The sequence below is a fragment of the Diospyros lotus genome, chromosome 13 (assembly GCF_014633365.1).
Source record: "Diospyros lotus cultivar Yz01 chromosome 13, ASM1463336v1, whole genome shotgun sequence".
NCBI classification, from domain to species: Eukaryota; Viridiplantae; Streptophyta; class Magnoliopsida; order Ericales; family Ebenaceae; genus Diospyros; species Diospyros lotus.
In genome coordinates, this window is record NC_068350.1 from 7,797,787 (window position 1) to 7,817,280 (window position 19,494).

The 19,494-nt window shown below is 33.8% G+C and overlaps 1 pseudogene; it reads right to left on the reverse strand.

The window, feature by feature from the left end:
• Nucleotides 1-3,530: 3,530 nt before the first annotated feature.
• On the reverse strand, nt 3,531-11,357 carry LOC127788985 (ankyrin repeat-containing protein ITN1-like; annotated as a pseudogene).
• Between the last annotated feature and the right edge of the window lie 8,137 nt (nt 11,358-19,494).

Below are 19,494 nucleotides of genomic sequence, written 5' to 3' on the forward strand. Positions count from 1 at the left end.
GGAGGCGGGACGTTTGGCCGAGGCTTTGGCCGGCAAATCAGAGCCCTTCCTGTGCTCCTTTCGAGCTCAAGAGGTACCTGGTTGATCGACTAGAAAAGAGGAATAGATTGGCATTGGTATTCACATTTTTCGGCTAGCCGTCACCGGAGAAGACGACCGCGCGTGGCCGGCACGCGTTGGTCTTCACCGCGCACTCGCCCTAGTGCGTAGGGGCGCGTGGACGTGGAAAAAATCTGAAAAAATGTGGAAAAAAATAGAAAAATAATTTATGGAGAGTTGTGCAAAAATATTTGTGTTTACCTTCCCCGATGTCTCGATTTTCGCACTGACCAGTCCCTCGTTAGCATGAAAACACAGCATTCTGGTAAGTTCAGTAATTTTCTCTTGAAGTTCATAGGTTATTATGAATTGTTGTGGAAAGAGATTTGAGAAAATAGTTTAAGAAGTATTATTTGGATTTTTTAAAGAAAAAATGGAAGAAAAAATGAAGGAAAATATGAGAAATAGAGTATATGATGTTTTTTCGTGATAAATATGTTTATAGGATTGTTAGGCTCGAGGATTAGTGATTTGTGCAACTTTTGAGGTTGGCACAAAAATTGAGGTCTTACACGCAAACCGAGGTATGCGCATTTTTCGAGGTATCCCGAACTTCGAGCTAAATGTAAGTGATACTTGCTAACTAGATTTAGTTTTATGAAAATGCTTGATTTGTGAGTGGTTCAACCCCAAAATTCGATTTTATATAAATGATTTTGTCATGTTGTCATGTCTTGATGTGAATATGTCATGTAGATTGCATTTACATGCTATGATGAAATGTGCATATTACAAGATGACATTATTGATCATATATTTGCATAAGGGTTTAGAGTACCGCTGGAATCGTTGCTCTGCTATACACCTCGACCTGGTAAAGAACTGTAAAAATGAGGAGTAGCCTTAAGGTTCGTCGGCTCAAACTGAAATGATATGGAACATGACATTTTGCATCCATGCACGAAATATTTTTTTTTGTAACCCTTTCTTAGATGATTCATCATCTAACTTGGACTTTGCCCTCTACAATATTCAAAAGTTCCAGATAAAAATTGTAGTAGAAACGAAGATGAATGAGATATGAAATGACATTTAGCAAAGTGCATGATGAATTAAAAGTATGTTATGTAGCCCATATATTTAAGTTAGTTACTTTTGAATTCTGAACATTTTGATACGATGATGTATAACACCATATTTATGTTAATGAGAATGTAAGAATTGATTTATGATTAATGACAAGATGTTAAGTTCGATTCTTGCTTACGCATTTAATGTTTATGATAATTCTCTTTCGAATAAATGTATGGAGATTTTGGGATAGATATGAGGAGTGATATGATTTAGCAATAGTTTTTAAATAGAAAAAAAATTATTATCACAGAATTGTCCTAAGTAATAACAACTCAAAAATTGGGGCATTACATATAATATCCTATGTGTATTGCTGCACATAATGCATACATTTAACTTGCATATGCACCCATGTTCTGATGCATGTATGTAAAACTCATTGGATGTAGGAGATTGAGATATGCCATACTTAAAACAAATTTGCAACCATTAGAAAAGGTCTTTCTCATTTTAATATATAATGTATGCACTTGATTGTGTGAGAATTGAACCTTGTTCATTCCATAAGAGGCATTGCTTAAGAAGTTGCTGTAGGGTTAGTTATATGAATTCTAGATTTTCATTCATTTATATCCATTGCCTTATTATAAAACCCATATATTTATTATCAAATCTAAGTGTTTCCCACCAAGTTCTTTTTTGGTCTTCCTCTACATTTTTTGTTAACTACTTGTTTCATTCCATTAACTCTTCTCAAAGAGACCTCTGTCGGTCTTCTTCTCACATAACCAAATCATCTTAATTGTGTCTTGCATATCTTATCTTCAATAGGAGGCACTTTGACCTTATTACATATAACCTCATTTCTAATTTTGTCTTTTCTTGTATAGACACATCCATTTTAGCATCTTTATTTTGGTTACACTCATTTTGCATATGTTGGTACTTCACTACTAGGCATTTTGTGCCATAAATGCCAGTCTTACAATTGTCTTAGAAATTTTTTCTTTTAGCTTTACTACAATCTTACTATCACATAAAACACTAAATATAGTTTTCCATTTTAACCACCCCACCATAATTTTATTGGTAATATCCTCATTAATCTCCCATATTTTCTTTAGTGATTGATCCAAGATATCTAAATAGGTTTTTTCTTGGTGATTTGATCTTCCAACGTACTATAACATCATCTACATTTATAGTTTACTACATTTATATTCCATATATTTAATTTTAATTCTACTTAATTTAAAACCTTTAGATTCTAAAGTATTCTTTTATGTCTTGAGCTTAGTATTCAAGTCTTCTTTTGTCTCATCTACCAACACTTGTCATCTGCAAATAGCATATAACATGACACCTCTATTTAGACATGTTTAGCAAGTGCACCATCAGTTGAAAAATAGGTAAGGACTTAATGCAAAACCCTTTATGTAATTGGAAAAGTCTTAAAATCTCCTCCATATGTTCTAACTCAATGTCTCTCCATGATGATATGTCTTTAGTTACAAGAAAGTGAACGTCTGGATCTCCACTGACATGGGAACAACTGAAATTTGCATCATTAAGGACTAGATAAGTAAATATACCCATGATAAGAGAAAGTTTTCATCGAACCATTACAAAAAATAGGATCTTTATCAAAGCTAACCCACCTTGTCTTCTGTTCCATCCAATAGACATTATATCATCTGTTAATCCAAACCTGCCAAAAAATAACAACGAATACCATCAGTTCAAGGACAGAGTATTACACGTAATTAATTTCAAAAGAAAAAAGAAAAAATAAATAAAACAAAGTAAAGGTGTACCACTCCCCAAAAGGCATAGAGCTTGTAGATGTGTCAAGCTGGCCTTCTATGCCAGCCATGCAATATCACAATGAGATTCTCCATATTTTGCAACCAAATAAAAACAACCTTCACCTCATCATCAAAAAGTGAAATCATTAACATATACAGCAGCTGATCAGCCACATTATCTTTGTCCTTTATAAGATTTTGAGAGAATATTATATTATTGTAGTCAAAGTTTCACCACTATTGGTTCAACAACAATATAAGAAATGCAACTATGATCCAGATGAGAAGAGAAATTTTGTGTTAGGGAAGTGCAGAATCAGCTATCAGATTCAAAGTAAGTAAAGTTCGCGTACAAAGAAAATAGTGGGCATTGAGGCCAAATTTCATCTATTCTATTGGGGTCAATAAAATGTTAAATCTCAGTTTCAGTTAAAGTTCTTTATGCCTTCACCAAATGCGTATTTAGGATCATCATAAACATGATTTGGAGATGCATGGACATTCACAAGTCAATTGAGCAGTAGGATCTTAAGGTTCTTACAGAAACCATTACTTTCCTCGTACAGAGAGACTCTCACTTTGCTAAATCTACAAAGAGTCCAGTACAAACAATAACATATATTACAATTACATCATATGCTCTTTTGTTGCCATTAATAATTTAAAGTAATTGATAGTTCTGCTCTAATTAGCTTCTAGTTGTACACCATGTTTCATTAACACAAAATATTCATTCAGTTCCAGGAAATCCATCCATTTGCAAGATCTTGTTTGGAAGATAAAGCATTTAACAAAGAACCTATTACAGATAAACTGCACCACTTCTTCTGATTTTTTTGTTATTTCAGAAGAAAGGAAGAAAATGTAAGGTTGACATCAAATGGCATAAATTGGATTTACTTCTGAGTCTGAAAAATCTGAGTGACGAAAGGAGTGGGTTCCACTCTGCGAAAACTTCTCTTTCTTCCTTACCTTCCTTTTCCTTTTGGACTTTACCACATAATAAGTCATAGCCCCAAGCACGCCTGCCATTATAACTCCGCCTACACACGTAACAAAAATTGCAGCCCACTTATGATGCCGGCCAACCACAATATAAGATGAAGCTATAAATGCCAGTGTAGTGCAAACAGAGGCCAACCACATCAACTTATTGATCACTTCCACAACCCTCCTCTCGGATTTTATTTCCCCCCTGACAACTGTGATCTGCACCACCACAACAGCCAACGATGTGAAGAGTGCAACAGCGTTGGCGATGAAGAAAATTTTGAAAGACACACTGCCCACCATCACAGCAGTTCCACTGTCGTCATCACCTCCAGGAACCGTAAAAATAGCGGCAAATGCCACTGTGGCAAAGAGAACGGCCACCACGGTCACAGAGTTAGTAGCATTATTGATTCCTTCCCTGTGGAGCTTCCGGAGCTCCTTTGCAATACCATTCATGTTCCTGTTGGTTTTCCGAGCTTGTTCAAGCTGAGTGTGGACATCATGCTTGATTTCTGTAACAGTTTTTCTGAGCTCATCCCTTGGCTGGTTCAGTTCATTTGCTCTGACAGCACCGTGTTGTGACAAAAACTCCTTTATTTCTGACGTTTCTAAAGACAGAGGAAGTCCTTCTGCAATGTCAAGGGCTGTTTGTGGTCTCTGGTTAGCGCATTTACATTGGTGTCACGCAGGAGTAACAACACACTCACTATCTGCAATAAAACTAAAAGCATTTAAATTACCGATTTTAAAACCATACCTTCTCTCTAGGTTGGTACACGTCAGTGGCTAGAAAGGGTATGAGAAGAGTATATGTTGTTAGTCTGTAGGAACCTATGTTAGGGTCCTTTTGGCCTGCACCAGTGTTTGCCAGGTACTTCAAGATTTCCAATTGCTTTTTCAAAATTTTCTAATTTAAAATGACATTTATACCACAAAATTAGACAAATTGGCTCCTTTAAGCTGTTAAACATATTATTTTATACCCTCTTTTTCTATAAATGCTTGTGTATATATATTAGCTTTTGACATTCGATTAACCTTTAATTGTGGGGAATGTGATTCTCCCATTTATGTTAAAAAATGGACCAACACTACAGAACACAAACTCTTAAACCACATGATTTAAAATTGACTACCATTAATTAACAAAAACAATAAGGATGTTATTTTAAACTTTTTGAATACAGATTAAATATTGATATTGAATAGGAAATTTTAAGATATTTTAGATATAATCTTATATTTGATAATATTTTTATATTATCCTAGAATAGTTTTAACTGTAACATAGAACAGGAATTGTAATAGGTAATATCATATTATATAGATAAAATTTTATAAATAAAAATGCATCTAATGTCATAGCTTTAGATAGGGCAAATCAACCCAATTTAATATTTTTTTAATCAATACCTGGTACTTATTGCAATTGTATCTGGCCATCAATTTCCTTAAAAGAAAAAAAAAATATACTATTAGCGAAAATATTATAAAGGTAACAAATTACTGTCAAAAATGATACTTTTTGGGTAAATTATAGTGTTAGTTTTTGAATTTTGTACTCCATAACAAACTGGTCATTGAACTTAAGTATTTGTCATTATAGCCATTGAACTTCCATTTTTGTTGAAATTTAGTCTCTTTTTTTATTTTTCGTCAAATTCTGTTAATGAAAATTGATGTGACATACATTAGTATAAACTTTAAAAACACTTTATATTAAAATTAATTTAAACTGCACTATAAAAAATTTTTGGGGTTTATATTAATGTAAGTCACTCTAGTTTTTGATAACAAAACTTGGCAAAAAATTAAAACAGAGACTAGATTTTAACAAAAATCAAAGTTTAGTAGTTATAGTGACAAAAATTAAAGTACAGCAATTAGTTTGTTACAAAATGTAAAGTTTAGAACTAGCAATTTAATTTAGCTGAAACTTTTTCAACAGAAATTGATGGCAAAGTATAATTGCTCATTTATAAAAGTACAAGGTACTACTACAACAACAATCCCAAGCTTTAATTGCATGAGCTAGGTGGGGTTGGCTATATGAATGTAGGAGCTACTATTGAAAAGTTATTACCTTGAGTTAAAATATTTAAATCTGGTTAAGTTCAGGATTTTTTTTTTCTATCATTTGGCCATTTTAGATATAAATCTAAATAGGTACACTGAAATAGATAAATATCAGCAGATACCATTCCAAAAACAAAAGTGATACATTCTTCAGTACAAGATTAATGGCTGTGATTTATGTTCCTTTTCTTGCTTTACATGTTTGTTTAATCCTAAATTGTGATAATGCACACACGGTAGCAAGTTTTTAACAAATATTTTCTATTATGACTTAAAAAAATTTTCAACTAGATTATATGCAAAGTTAATTTCTATTTATGGTTCTAAGAAACATATTCTCTCTGTTCTTTTGCCCAATATTCCCCCTTTCAGTAAAAATATACAGGGCCCCTATGACCGCCCTCTTGAATTTAAATGTCCAATTAACCTTTTCCATGCCATTTTCTATAAAATATGTCATTTCAAAGAAACTTACAAATAATCATATACAAAAAGAAAAAACAGGTAAATCTCCTGATCTACTCTTTAGCAAGTTCAAAATCTTGCAAATTTAGCTCCATAATATATCTCTACATTCTAAAATGCTAATAAAATGTAATTGGCCTATCCAAATTCACGTGATATCTAGACCAGGCTTTATAAGTTCAATTTATTTCTTTAATAGTTCCTGTTGATTCAGATCAAGGGGGAAAATAGTTCTTGCCAAGCCTTCTCATCTTTTATTGTAATACTCCTTTACAGCTTTGAATTATGAAGGCCGGAGCCCTTCCTTGGATTAGTTGAAGAGCCTCTATAAAAAGCTGACAACCAGCTGCTAAAATCTTTTGAATATGGAATTTATAGAGAGAATTAAATTGCATGCCAGTTCATAGAGGGCAAATTGTTTCGACTAGACAAGTTTTTAGGCATTCCAATTGCATATTAACTATCGAAAGCCACCTGACAAATTTGGAACTAGCTATATTTTATAAAAGGTGATGTTACCTTCATAAAAACAAGAAACATGTTAATATAAATAAGCGGGCTGGCAATGTTAATCAATACCTCTGAGCGCTTCTTCCTGGTGGCCACATGTAATGCCGTGTTACCAAATTTATCTGGGAGCATCACAATGGCTGGATCTGCCTGAAGAAGTAACTTCACCACTTGGCAACTAACCCCTTTTACTGCCATATGCAAGGCAGTCTGTCCTTTCTTATCAGTTCTTCTTGCTAATTGTGGATCCTTATCAAGCAATGCTTTCACAATATCCACATGCCCTTGCCTGGCTGATAAATGTAACGCGTTCTTTCCATTGGATCTAGATATCTCTAGCAAGTTGGAATCTTTTGACAGTAACTCATTCACAACAGCTAAATGCCCTCTTGAAGCAGCAGATACAAGAGGAGTTGCATTCGATTGACCAATTGTTTTGGATAGCCCTGGGTCATGGTCTAGTAGTATCTTGACAATGGCTGCAGAAATATAATTCATTAACCATAGTGAAGTACTTCATTAGCATGCACTCTTATTAAGCATAAAATGAAAACAATAGAAGAAAAAAATCAGTTGAAAAACTTTTCAAAATTCATCAATCAAGAAAACAATTTTACATGGCACATACTATTTTCAGAATTGACACAGGAAGTAGCCTTTGGTATTTCCTAATATGTGGTCCTGGTCCATTACTTCATCTTAGCACGAGTGTGTGGTACTATACCATGTAAGACTTGTATACACCTCTAAACTCCTTTCAAGTGCCTTTTGATCTGATTACTCTGCATAAGCCAATATATGTTTGATATGTACATATTGAACATATTAAAATGTATTAGCTACAGTATGGGCCATGTTAAATGGTGATTACCTGGATACAGCATGAAATATGTCTTCAGACACATGCAAATGCATGTGATAGATGACTGATGGGACACATTAAAATATGGGAAGAAAACATAATAAGAAGAAGATGATTTGGGAATTTTTTTTGGAAAACTGCATTTTTCAAATCTCAAATTAATACAGAAGACTTAGAAAACTCATTTTATAAGTTTTCCAAGTTCAATTCAATTTTGAAAAACTATATTTTTCAAATCTTCATTTTCTATTTGGACAATTTTTATATTTGAACAAGCTTTCTAATTTTCTATTTTCTATGGAGTAATTTTCTAGAAAGTTTTCTAATTTTCAATTTTCTATGGAATAATTTTCTAGAAAAGTAGAGCTGCTTTCCACAACTAAACAGCCCCTAGAATCCTTATCTTCTATTCTTCTTTTTTTGGGTTATCGATGAATATTAGATGATAGTTGGCATCTCTAACCCTCATAGTGGGATTAAGGATTGGATTGCCATTGTGGTCGGCATCTCCAAACTGTAATGATATATAGGACGAAGAACCTTTTTTCTTTTACTTTTTTGGGTTGAAGTTATGGATTTATGTATTTCTGATAAATAGTTTATTGACTAGTAAATTTTAATGTTCTGAAAGATAAATAGTTTATTTACTAGAACTTTAATATTTCCTTTTATATATATTTGTGGTATTATGGCACATAATTGATGAAATGATGCTACATTTCTATATTTAACAACAATATACGGTAATGAGATACTATTATGGTATTGAGATACTACTACCGCCAATGCGGGCTACTATGAAGCTCTTCAATGCAGTCAACCAGGAAAAAGGTAACCTACTTACCAAGGTCTACACTCAGTGGTGGATGGTTACTGTTTTGTTTTTACCTTAAGCATTGTATTTTGGTTGAGCCCATGCTAACATGCAGAAACGCATATAGCAGCATATAGTTGTATTTATACATTCTCTCTTTGCCCCCCCCTCAAAAAAAAAAAAAAAAAAAACAACCAAACAATCACCCTGCACTCATACAACGTGTGTTAGAGAAAACTTGTAGTCCATTCGATGATGGTAAGATTAATCAAACAGGATATTCTGTAACTCACTAAAACTTGAAAATCAAAGACAGATTTTTAATGTGTTTCAGCAAGACATCAATGTCAACAAGAGAACGAGGATCACAACTTCAATATGTGAATAATAAGTTTACATAAGGAGAACTTTCAACCTAAAGCCCAGTGTTTTAAAAAGCATGCTTTAAGCCCAACTACTTTAGAGCTTTTTGTGAACGAAGCCCAACAAACTTTAGTTGAGTGCAATCCAAGCACGCTTAAGTTGCACTTTTATCTAAGCTGTGATGTGCTATAAAGTGTGCTTTCAATATGGAATGTAGCATTTATTTAAATTTGTGTCACTGTGTGACTGCTTGTATGGAATCCTTACCTAAAAACATCTTTCATCTGATCTCAAAAAGATCTGAATAAAATCAAATATATATATCTAAAAAAATTAAGTCTCCAGATTTCTAGAAATATCATATTTGTGATGGAAGACGGAGGGTTCAGACTTTTCAAGTTTTCAGTGAAGAGTTCAGCATATTCAATGAAGAGTTTAGACCTTTAATCTTTTCTTTCTAATGATTGTTTTTAATAGTTTATATTTTTTATGGTTATAAAAGTTTATACTCTTTTTTTCATTCATATGCGCTTCACTTCACTTAAGGAGGTGCTTGGGCTTTGCACTTTGCACTTTCCGCTTAAGCTTCATAGGGCTTTTGAAAACACTGCTAAAACACCAACACACTCAATTTCACCAACGATTGGACATTCTATTTTGCATATCTTTCTGAAAATTAGATTATGAGACTATACATAAAGATAGGATAGAAATAAATCCTCAATCACCAAAGAAATAGATTTGGTTTTAGAAATCATGTTGCTCCTCTACTTTGGATTGAATCCAAATAATATGAATTCAAGACAAACTCAACAGAGACTGACAGACCACACAACCTAAATAACTGTTTCAGCCATTTTTGAGTTTGGCTCTGCCCCTAGAATCTTTCTCTGAATGCAAACAAGAAACTGATCCAGAATTATTGATGCCCACCACAACATTTTAGAGTTGGCACCTTCAGTAACACTTTAATGTTAGCTTTGAATAATCTTATAAATTTAATAACTTCACAATATCTACCCAACCATCCATCCACCCCCACCTAATGGGATTAAAGGGGATTAAGCCTTGGTATGTTGAAGTTATCTACCCACGATCTACAACCACGTGAACGGGTATTATGCACACACTAAAACAGTAAAACAAGAAAATACAGGTGCTTCAACCAAGTCGTTGAACATGTACACTAATGTCTGTTAAATACTTCAAACAGTAGCAAACAATCATGACCCGAACTCAACTATGACAAGGCTTTAGACCAATCGAACATGTATTCATGCATACTGCCATTCTTGCACCGATTAGCCTCTCGTGAAAATAAATTATAACAGTCATATTCAAAACTCAGGATAAGAGCAGATTATAAATGTCCAAATATATAGAAGAAACAAACGAGTGAATTCAAAATCGGTATTACCTTGGTGACCTTGAGTCGCGGCCACATGCAGCGAATCTAAGCCCGAGCGGTTCTTCGCCGTGAGGCCTTCCTTGGTAGAGTACGGTAAGAGCGCCTTCACGACGTCGACATGTCCTTTCTCGGCGGCTGTAAACAGCGCGGTCTCGCCAAGCTCATTCACCTCGTTTACGATTGCGGCCCGTATCTCCGCCACCTCGGCGTCGAAATCCGCTCCGCTGAGCGTCTTCAACATCTGCGCATCAATCTCGGCCAAAATATGACTTACCGCCGCCGCATCCCCCCGCTGCGCCGCCAAGTGGAGCTCGGTGTCATTGTGCCGGCCAGTCACCTGCTTGACATACTTCTTCCTGGCCGAATTAGGCTGATCCATCCTCTTACCGGAACTCGACTGATCCATCCGCTTCCCGGAGTTCGAAATCACCAAGGCCTTGCTGGAAGCCGAAACAAACATCGCCGGCGTCGGAGCCGTCCTCTGCGACGAAGACGGAGAAGGAGAAAGTCGATCGGCCAGGTAGGCAAGGTTCGGCGCCGAGGCCGATGCCAGCCCCACCTCGATATCTCTCTGACCTTCTCCCGGATCAAAACACGTTCCGTTACCACCGCATTGCAAAAGAAAATCAATATCGCGCAAAGAAACTCAAGCATCCGAATCATAAAAGTAAAAATGCATCAAATAGGGCACGAAACAAACAAAAATACCTCGGAGAGTCATGATAAATACTGCGAACGGGAACAAGTCTTATAAGCACATCATGGTGAGAGAGACGCCAATGGAGATCGGAAAACCCAGTGGCGGTGGCGGTGGTTATACGAAGGGTGGTTGGGCGAGAGAGGCCTACCATATGGCGAGCGCACTTTGGATGGGCTTTCTATTATTTTTACAGCGAGACTTGACGACCCGAGTTGGGTCCGTTTCTTTTCGATCCGAGTCCGTTTGCATTTGCATCCCTCACCCACCCGCCTGCCACGCCACGAATATTTGACCCACTTAATTGCTCTTGCCTTTAGGAAATTGCCGTGTTATTTCCATCTAATTAATTATTTGGTTGTTAATCATGTAACCTGCAACTATTATGTCTTTTAACATTAGGTTAACAATAATAAATGTCACATAAGACCAAAGTGACAACGTACCCTCAACGACTTAGACAATCAGCCATTTGTTTTGTTTTTGTTAGTGACTAGTAGTCTAAAATAGACAGCTAAAACATTTTCTCTTCCTCACTTTCGTGTCCCTTTCCTTCTCCTTTCGTGACCCTCAAGGCTATTTTGACTTGTTTTACCCTTTTTTACTTTTATGTAATAAACATTATCTAAATTCAAAATTTTAACATTTTATATAATACCCAACATTAATATATAATTAAACAAATTACTTGTGATTATTCACTAACCCACCCTTCTAATGAATAACTACTAACGATTGATATTAAAGTTGAGATGGACATTCATTGGAGACCAATTTTAATTGTAATTGTAATATTAATAGTTTTTATCTTTACTTGAATTATAAAGACAAGGGCACATAGCACTAGTAAAACTCAAATTACCAACCATTGGATCTCCATGATTAGGTTTGAACTCATCTCCCCATATGTTAATAAGGTCTTATCTTTTTTGGTTGGTTTTAAGAGTCTACTTCATCTAAGACTCTAATTTAAATATCATATCTTTATTGAATTTTCATAATCTTGACTATTTTAGCTCCAAATTAAAGTTCTTTGTCGTGTGTATAGGGGCACAATTAATTATCGTATAAAAAATAATTAAATTATTTATTTAATTATTTTTAAAATACAAACATAATCAAAATTACAGCACAATTAAGATATTTTCAATTTAATTTCAAATTAATTGCTCCAAATATCAACCTGCAATTTAAAATTATAATATTAATCAATAATCATAATTATATATCAAATCACATATATCAACCTACAAAATACAAACACATCAAAAAATTTTAAGAATCACATATCTTGTTTTTTTTTTTGTGTGGCAAAAGAATCTTAGTAATGTTATTTTATATATAAAAATATAAAAACTAATAATTTTTACCAATATCAACTAATAAGGTTCTCATGAGCCTATAAGCGAGTTAGCTCGCGATCCTATAATTGAGTTAACTCATGAGTTTCTATTCAAATCAACTCGTAAGCTAACGATCCAAACTTTAGGCTCAAACTTATCTCGTTTACATTAACGAATGAAGTTGAACACCGAGCCGAACCGGAATGGCTCCGCTCATTTGTACCCTTAATCGTGTGGAGTATAATTTGACTCATTTTAAGTAAAAAAACTTAAATCATAGTCAAAGTTACTCTTATCTACCGACATTATTAAACTTATTTTCTCAAGCATCATTAAATACAAATTACAAAATTATATCACTCTTCTATAACTATGCATTGAGAATGAGAATAGGACTATCCAAATAAATTGTAATTACAAAAATGTGTTTGTTACATTATTCTACAGAGTTTTTACCAAAAAGTTCTTTTAGAACAATATATATCAAATATGAGGGCCACAGTTTTAAGAATTATTGGGTCCAACAGCGTGTCAAAAAAGTATTTGACACTTCAGGCCTGCTCTGGCCCCCATGATTGGGCCCATTTTTTAGTCTAGGCCCGGTCCTACAAGAAATGGAGACTTAAGTCTTCCAGCACCACTTTCCACATAAAGGAAGTATTTAATACAATATAATACAAAAACATATAATGCCTTAATTCTGGATATATTTTGATTGGTGTAATATCTTTTTATTAAAATACCTTCTAGCTAAATCTCTATTTATACGTTATTTCACTTTGCATAGCCTTTCAATGTGACTTTAATTAAATACTTTGAAATGCATAACCTTAGACACGACTTGAATGTACATTGAATCCCTAACATACGGTTTTATTGTTTGTAATTTTATGTAACCTATGAATAATATATACGTATATGTGGTCAAGATAAATAAAATGATGAGTAAAGATCGTTTCTGCAAATATTAGTAACTAAATCTCTTAATAAATAAAATTAGTCACAATTAATTATATTTGGACAATCGATTACTCAAATAAATTAAATTGTAAATTGTACAACTAGAAAGAAAAAAATTAAACAAGTAACAATCACTTAAAATCTAAAGAATTAAAATTTAATTTATTAAAACTTAAGATTTTTTAAATTCACCTAGCAGATTCACTTTATCGAAATACTTCAATCTGAGTTGATCAAGTTACCAATTATGTCAATCAAGTTATAATATTTTGGTACTTTGAAAAAATAATAATATGTAATTTTGAGTATTAAAAATAAATTATTGAGAATTTATGATTTTAAAAAATTTAATTGAAGGATTATAATAATATTTTTTTAAGCAAAAAGAAATATGTGCCCTCCATTGCGAGAGATAAGAAATTAAATTATTATTCGTGTTTAAAGGTGGTCAAATATTATTATTCTATGTGTTGAGTGGCTTAGCTAGCAAAGAAAATGGAGTAAAATAATCAAAGGAATGGGAAAGCAATCTGGAAATGGTTGAAAATAAGCATTTCTTAGAATTAAAATATATACATACATAGGTGTTGAAAGTGAAGCTAAGTGGAGGCTATGCATATGGAATTAAAATACATATAATAATAAGAAGAAGAAGAAGAAGAATTAGAAGTGGGTGGCCGTGCATAATTGTATGCATGTGTATATAATGATATATTATATTAATAACATATATTATCTTAAGTTAATATAAATATTATATCACATATGGTATTAAATTATCAAATAAATCATGCAATATAAAAGCACGAGGGAAGTGGGAGGAGTCTTCCACGAGCAGCCACGCGTCCAGCTCTAATTTCTCTTCAAATCTCACCCATTGATGGTCTCGGGCAATGTGAGAAACTTGGCTATCAAGGTAGGAAAATGCCTATAAATAGAAAAGGGGAATTGAAGGGGAAATTAGATGCGCATTAGGAGGGATTTAGGTGAGAAGAAAATTAAACATCGTGTATTAGATAGGTACAAAAATAGTTAAAATTAAATAAAAAGTATTTGAGGTAATATTTGTAATAAATAATTTTTATAAGTCAATATATTTCAAGTTCTTGTTCCCTTTCACTCCGAAATACAAATTTGTGTTCTGTTATACTTTTCATGGCAAGTCCTTGTATTCTCTTTTTCCTGAAACGTGAGCCTATTTTATTAAAAGTCAAAAATATTGATTATATAATTATGGAGATGTTTAAATAGATCGTGATTGAGGAATTTTCATATCTCTCGCTGTATCTTGTTCATAGTTGAGAAAGGCTTGTATCAAACATTACATGCATGTTTATTTATGCACTTATTCTTTGTCATGTGGTTTATGATATGGGGGTATGTGTTTTGGGCACGTGGTGTGTGGGTTGTACTGGGTCATTCTTCCAAAGCTTTATTGGTCTTTGTTTCTTGTATATACTTGTTTATATTTGTGATTTACCTTTGCTTTTCATCATAACAGGTAAGGGGGACGCTTGAGTTGACATGTTTGTTCAGTGGTGCTAGATTTCATTCTTGAGTCCTAAGCTTGTGTACAAAACTATCCTGAAGAAGCGGTCCTAGATATAGTTTTATTTTGACAATTTATGGAACTTATATATTTTGTTGTCAACCTCATGTTTTGTGGTCATGGGTTGTGGAGTATGGGATATTGTAACGACCCATTATTGGATTTAGAATTTTAGAATGATATATTAACTTATTTTAGTTATTATATAAGTTGAGCAAATTTGATTCTTAATGTTGAAATAGATCTATGGGCTTGTATGTATGAGTTTAAATTAAATGGATGGGATAATGAGTTGGGCTTCAATTTATTTAAGGCAAATGAGCTAAGAGTTGGGCTTGGGCCTTTAAGGAAATAGAAGATGGGCCATTTATTTGGGCTTAAGCCCAATACAAAAAAAAAAAAAAAAAAAAAAAACATCCACCATCTACGCATCATTACTTCCCAACCCCCCTTTCTTTTTCTTCTTTCACCTTTTCTTTCACTTCTTCTTTATTGTTTTTCACTCCCTCTTTTACTTCTCCTTTCTTCTTTCACTCCTCCTTTTACTTCTTCTTTTTCCTTTTACTCCTACTTTCTTCTTTCACTTCTTTTTTTTACACCTTCTTTTTCTTCCTCTTTATCTCCTTTTCTTCTTCTCCCTCCCGACTTCTTCTTCTTCTTCTTCTTCCTCATCTGATACGCATTCTTTTTCTTCTCTACTGCTTCTATTCTGTTAAATTTTCCGTGGCAATTGGAGCTTCTGTGCGGGTGCTTCATCTTGATTTATTCATCCCCAGGCAAGTATCCTTTCTTCTTCTTCTTTTATTTTTCTCCCCTTCCATGTGTAGCATCTCTATTAAATTTTTTCTATCTACATAGTATAAAATTCCTAAATATTGTGAGTCTATTTGATGTCTCAAAAGGGGTTTGATTCACCCCAATATTATTCTGTGAATGGCATTTTTCACCTCCATTATGATGGGAGTTTGTTCACCTTCATTGCTCATTGTAGTGTATTTATTGGTATATCTTATATGTGAATGATGTCTGGATAATTAATGTCTATACCCGAATGTCCCATGAAATTGTGGAAAAATATCAAGTTAATGTGTGAAAAAATTCGGATGCTACAGTACCATATAGTACCTATACAGTATCTCAATACAGTACCTATACAGTATCTCAATACAGTATCATACAGTACCTATACAGTATCTCAATATAGTACCTATACAGTATCTTGATACAGTACCTATACAGTATCTCAATACAGTACCATACAGTACCTATATAGTATCTCAATACAGTATCTCGATACAGTACCATACAGTACCCATACAGTATCTCGATACAATACCATAGAGTATCTCGCTATAGTATGATACCGTATTCGTACAGTATACATACAGTATCTTGCTACAGTACCATACCGTATCCGTATAGTACCCCCGCTACAGTACCCATCTGAAAATTTTTATTAATATTAATTAAACATTTACTTAATGTATTAGAGCGATTGTATGGTGGAAAAATAACAATTTTTGCCATAACATTCTTCAATGGTATTAAATGTATATTGAGAACGAGAATTTAAATTTTACATTGCTGGTAAATGCATACATGATGCATACATGTACATGATGCTCATATATATATGTTCTTAGCGCACTTATTATTTTGCGCGGAAATAAAGGGTACCCTAGGAGCGCCTGACGCGGGACGAGGTGGCCATAGCCCGGTAGGTTGTGCTCGATACGTTATGTGTTGATTTACTGATATGATGATTAACGCATATTTTGCATCGTGGCTTATGAGCCTATGGGATTTATACTTATGATGTATGCACTTGTATGATTATACATGAACAAAAATTTGAAATTTATAATTCTATGAGATATGATTTCCGACTCATATAATTGAATATTGATATGAAGTCGTTGTACACTCCTCTCGGTGTCATCATGATTTCTCTTTCTTCATACTGCTCCTTTGTACTAGAACTTGCTGAGCCTTGTGGCTCACTTGATCTTCTTATGCCATTCCAGGTAAAGGTAAAGCAGTCATTAAGGGCGAGTCCAGTGGGACTACAACCCAAGGGTAGTGGTGTACAGAGGTACTCAACTCGGAGATCCTAGTTGCGTTTTGGTGAGGTAGATTGATGAGATTTTAAATTGTTGTTTTACATTAGAGTCTCATATTCGGTTTGTATGGCCTAAGAGCCTAGATGTATCAACATTGGTTTGTAACGAAAGTTATTGATATTCCGCTGCGTGAAAATAGATAAATGTGTGTGTTTATTATGAGGTATTGTTCTATATCATCCTTGTGATGACCTCCTTTCGAATGTCCTATGCTAGCGGGCACATTCGGGAGTGAGCCCTTACAGATATGGTAGTATGGGAACCCCGTCTGTGTAACCCGTTTGTTAGTTGTGTGAAAAGAAGGCCATGGTTTCTATCGTATTGAGTTTGGTGTAAGTTTTTGACTTGTGTTATTGTTCTATATTATTCTATTGATGACTCTTTCATGGATTCTCTATACTAGTAAGGGTTCCAGGAGACGGGCCGTTACACAAGTACTCTAATTTATTTATTAACCTATGTTTAGGTCTAACAAGTTTATTCAATTAACTTAACTCACATATGTCTACGTGAATTAAAATTAGAGAACACACATTAAGCATAGATACTCATAACATGAAAATATTCATTACAAAGATAATCAAAATTACATATGTAATCAAGTGAATGTCCACATATTATTTTGTCCAAGAGTCTATTCCTTACTTATCTATGTTTAGCATCATAAAAAATCTCAAATCATGTAATTAGTGATCAAGTAATTACAAACATTAAGTTTAAAACAAAATAAACATAGTTGAAGTAACAATCACAATCAAAATTTGAGTAAACTAATAAAGTTTCAATTCATAGGATTCTTTAGAAACCCTAGACAATTAATTAGCCACTTATAATGAATAGAATTTAAAAGATAAAATTGATTTTCTTTGATGTCGTCTTGACTTCTCCTTAATGAAGCGCCACTTTTTGTTGAACCTCTTGCCTCCAAAACCTTATTTTTGGTCCCTCTAGGCTACTGCAAAAGTTAGGAATGAGTGGACAAGTGGCTGAAACAAAAAGCTCAAAAGAAGAAGGACAGAAGCAAAATGGTCTCCTCGAAATAAAATCTGTCTTTTCTTTCAAAAGCTACACCTTTTCTCCTTTTCTTTTTGTTAGGGTTTCATGATGTCCAATCTCCTTTCTAATGTGCTTTCCACATCCCTAAATAGATGGCTCCTCTTAGAAATCCTAAACTAACTTAGAAACAGATTCCTAAACTAACAGGTCTTCTTTCACAATAGGGTTGTTCACGTCTAACAATTTTGCACACATTTTAGACTGCCTTTCCGTTAGAACTGGGCTTCGTGGACTTCAGGAAAGTTGTAGATATTTGTTTTAGCTTTCTAACACATATAAAAATACCCAAATCCAATATCTATGGAGGAAGTTATGGTGAGAAGAGGTCCAAGTTAGAATTTCAATTCTTGTGCATGTAGAATTCCAATTCGACCCACTTTCTTTTTTTATGTTAATTAAGAACTTTGACTTTTAATTAGCCTCCTAATTTATCTTCCAATTATACCACATAATAAAATAAATATTAGTGTAATATTAACTCAAAAATAAATTAATTAACATACTAATTATCTGAAATTCACAAAAAATGATCATTTGATTTGCGAAAAAATTTCAGCTCATCATTTATACATGCACTTTTCTTCATTTTGTCAAGAGTGGCGAGTCTTTTGATGTTTCATCAAAACTTTTATATTACTCGCGTGTTGTCCGACACAGGCAAATCAAGAGAGGAGACATGAGCTTCATGAAGGGAACCCACACACCCACTCTTTATTAGCCTACGTGAGACAACATATCATCTTTGAACGTTTTATAGTGTCATTTTTATAGTTTTAACACTACAAGAGGTTTGAGTTTTTCCGGCGGTTAAAAAATTGCCGGAAAAAGTAAAAAAATCGTCGGTAAAATTTTTACCGGCGGTAATTAATCTGTCGGAAATACCTCCGTCGCAAAATATAACTGGCGGTTTTTAACCGTCGGGAAAAAAAATTTACCGACAGTTTTATTGAACCGCCGGTAAAAATAAGAATTCTCGGCGGTTTTATAAATCCGCCGGCAAAGTTTTAATTTTGCCGGCGGTTTAAAAACCGCCGGGAATGATATTTTACCGGCGGTTTAAAACTGCCGGTAAATTTTCTTCCTTTGCCGGCGGTATAAAACCGCTGGTAAAATATTATTACTGGCAATTTTTAAACCGTCGGCAAAGGTGAACCGCTCCGAAAAATCCAAAACTGCCGGCAATACTAAAATTTTTTTTTACAGCCTATAATTTTAAAACCTGTATAACAAAAAATTGCAATCAAAACCTGTATAACAAAAAACTACCAACAATTTTAAAAGATTCACCCACTACACATAATAAGTATAACAATTGTATATAATAAATCTATTTAAATACCATTACAATTTTAAAAGATCG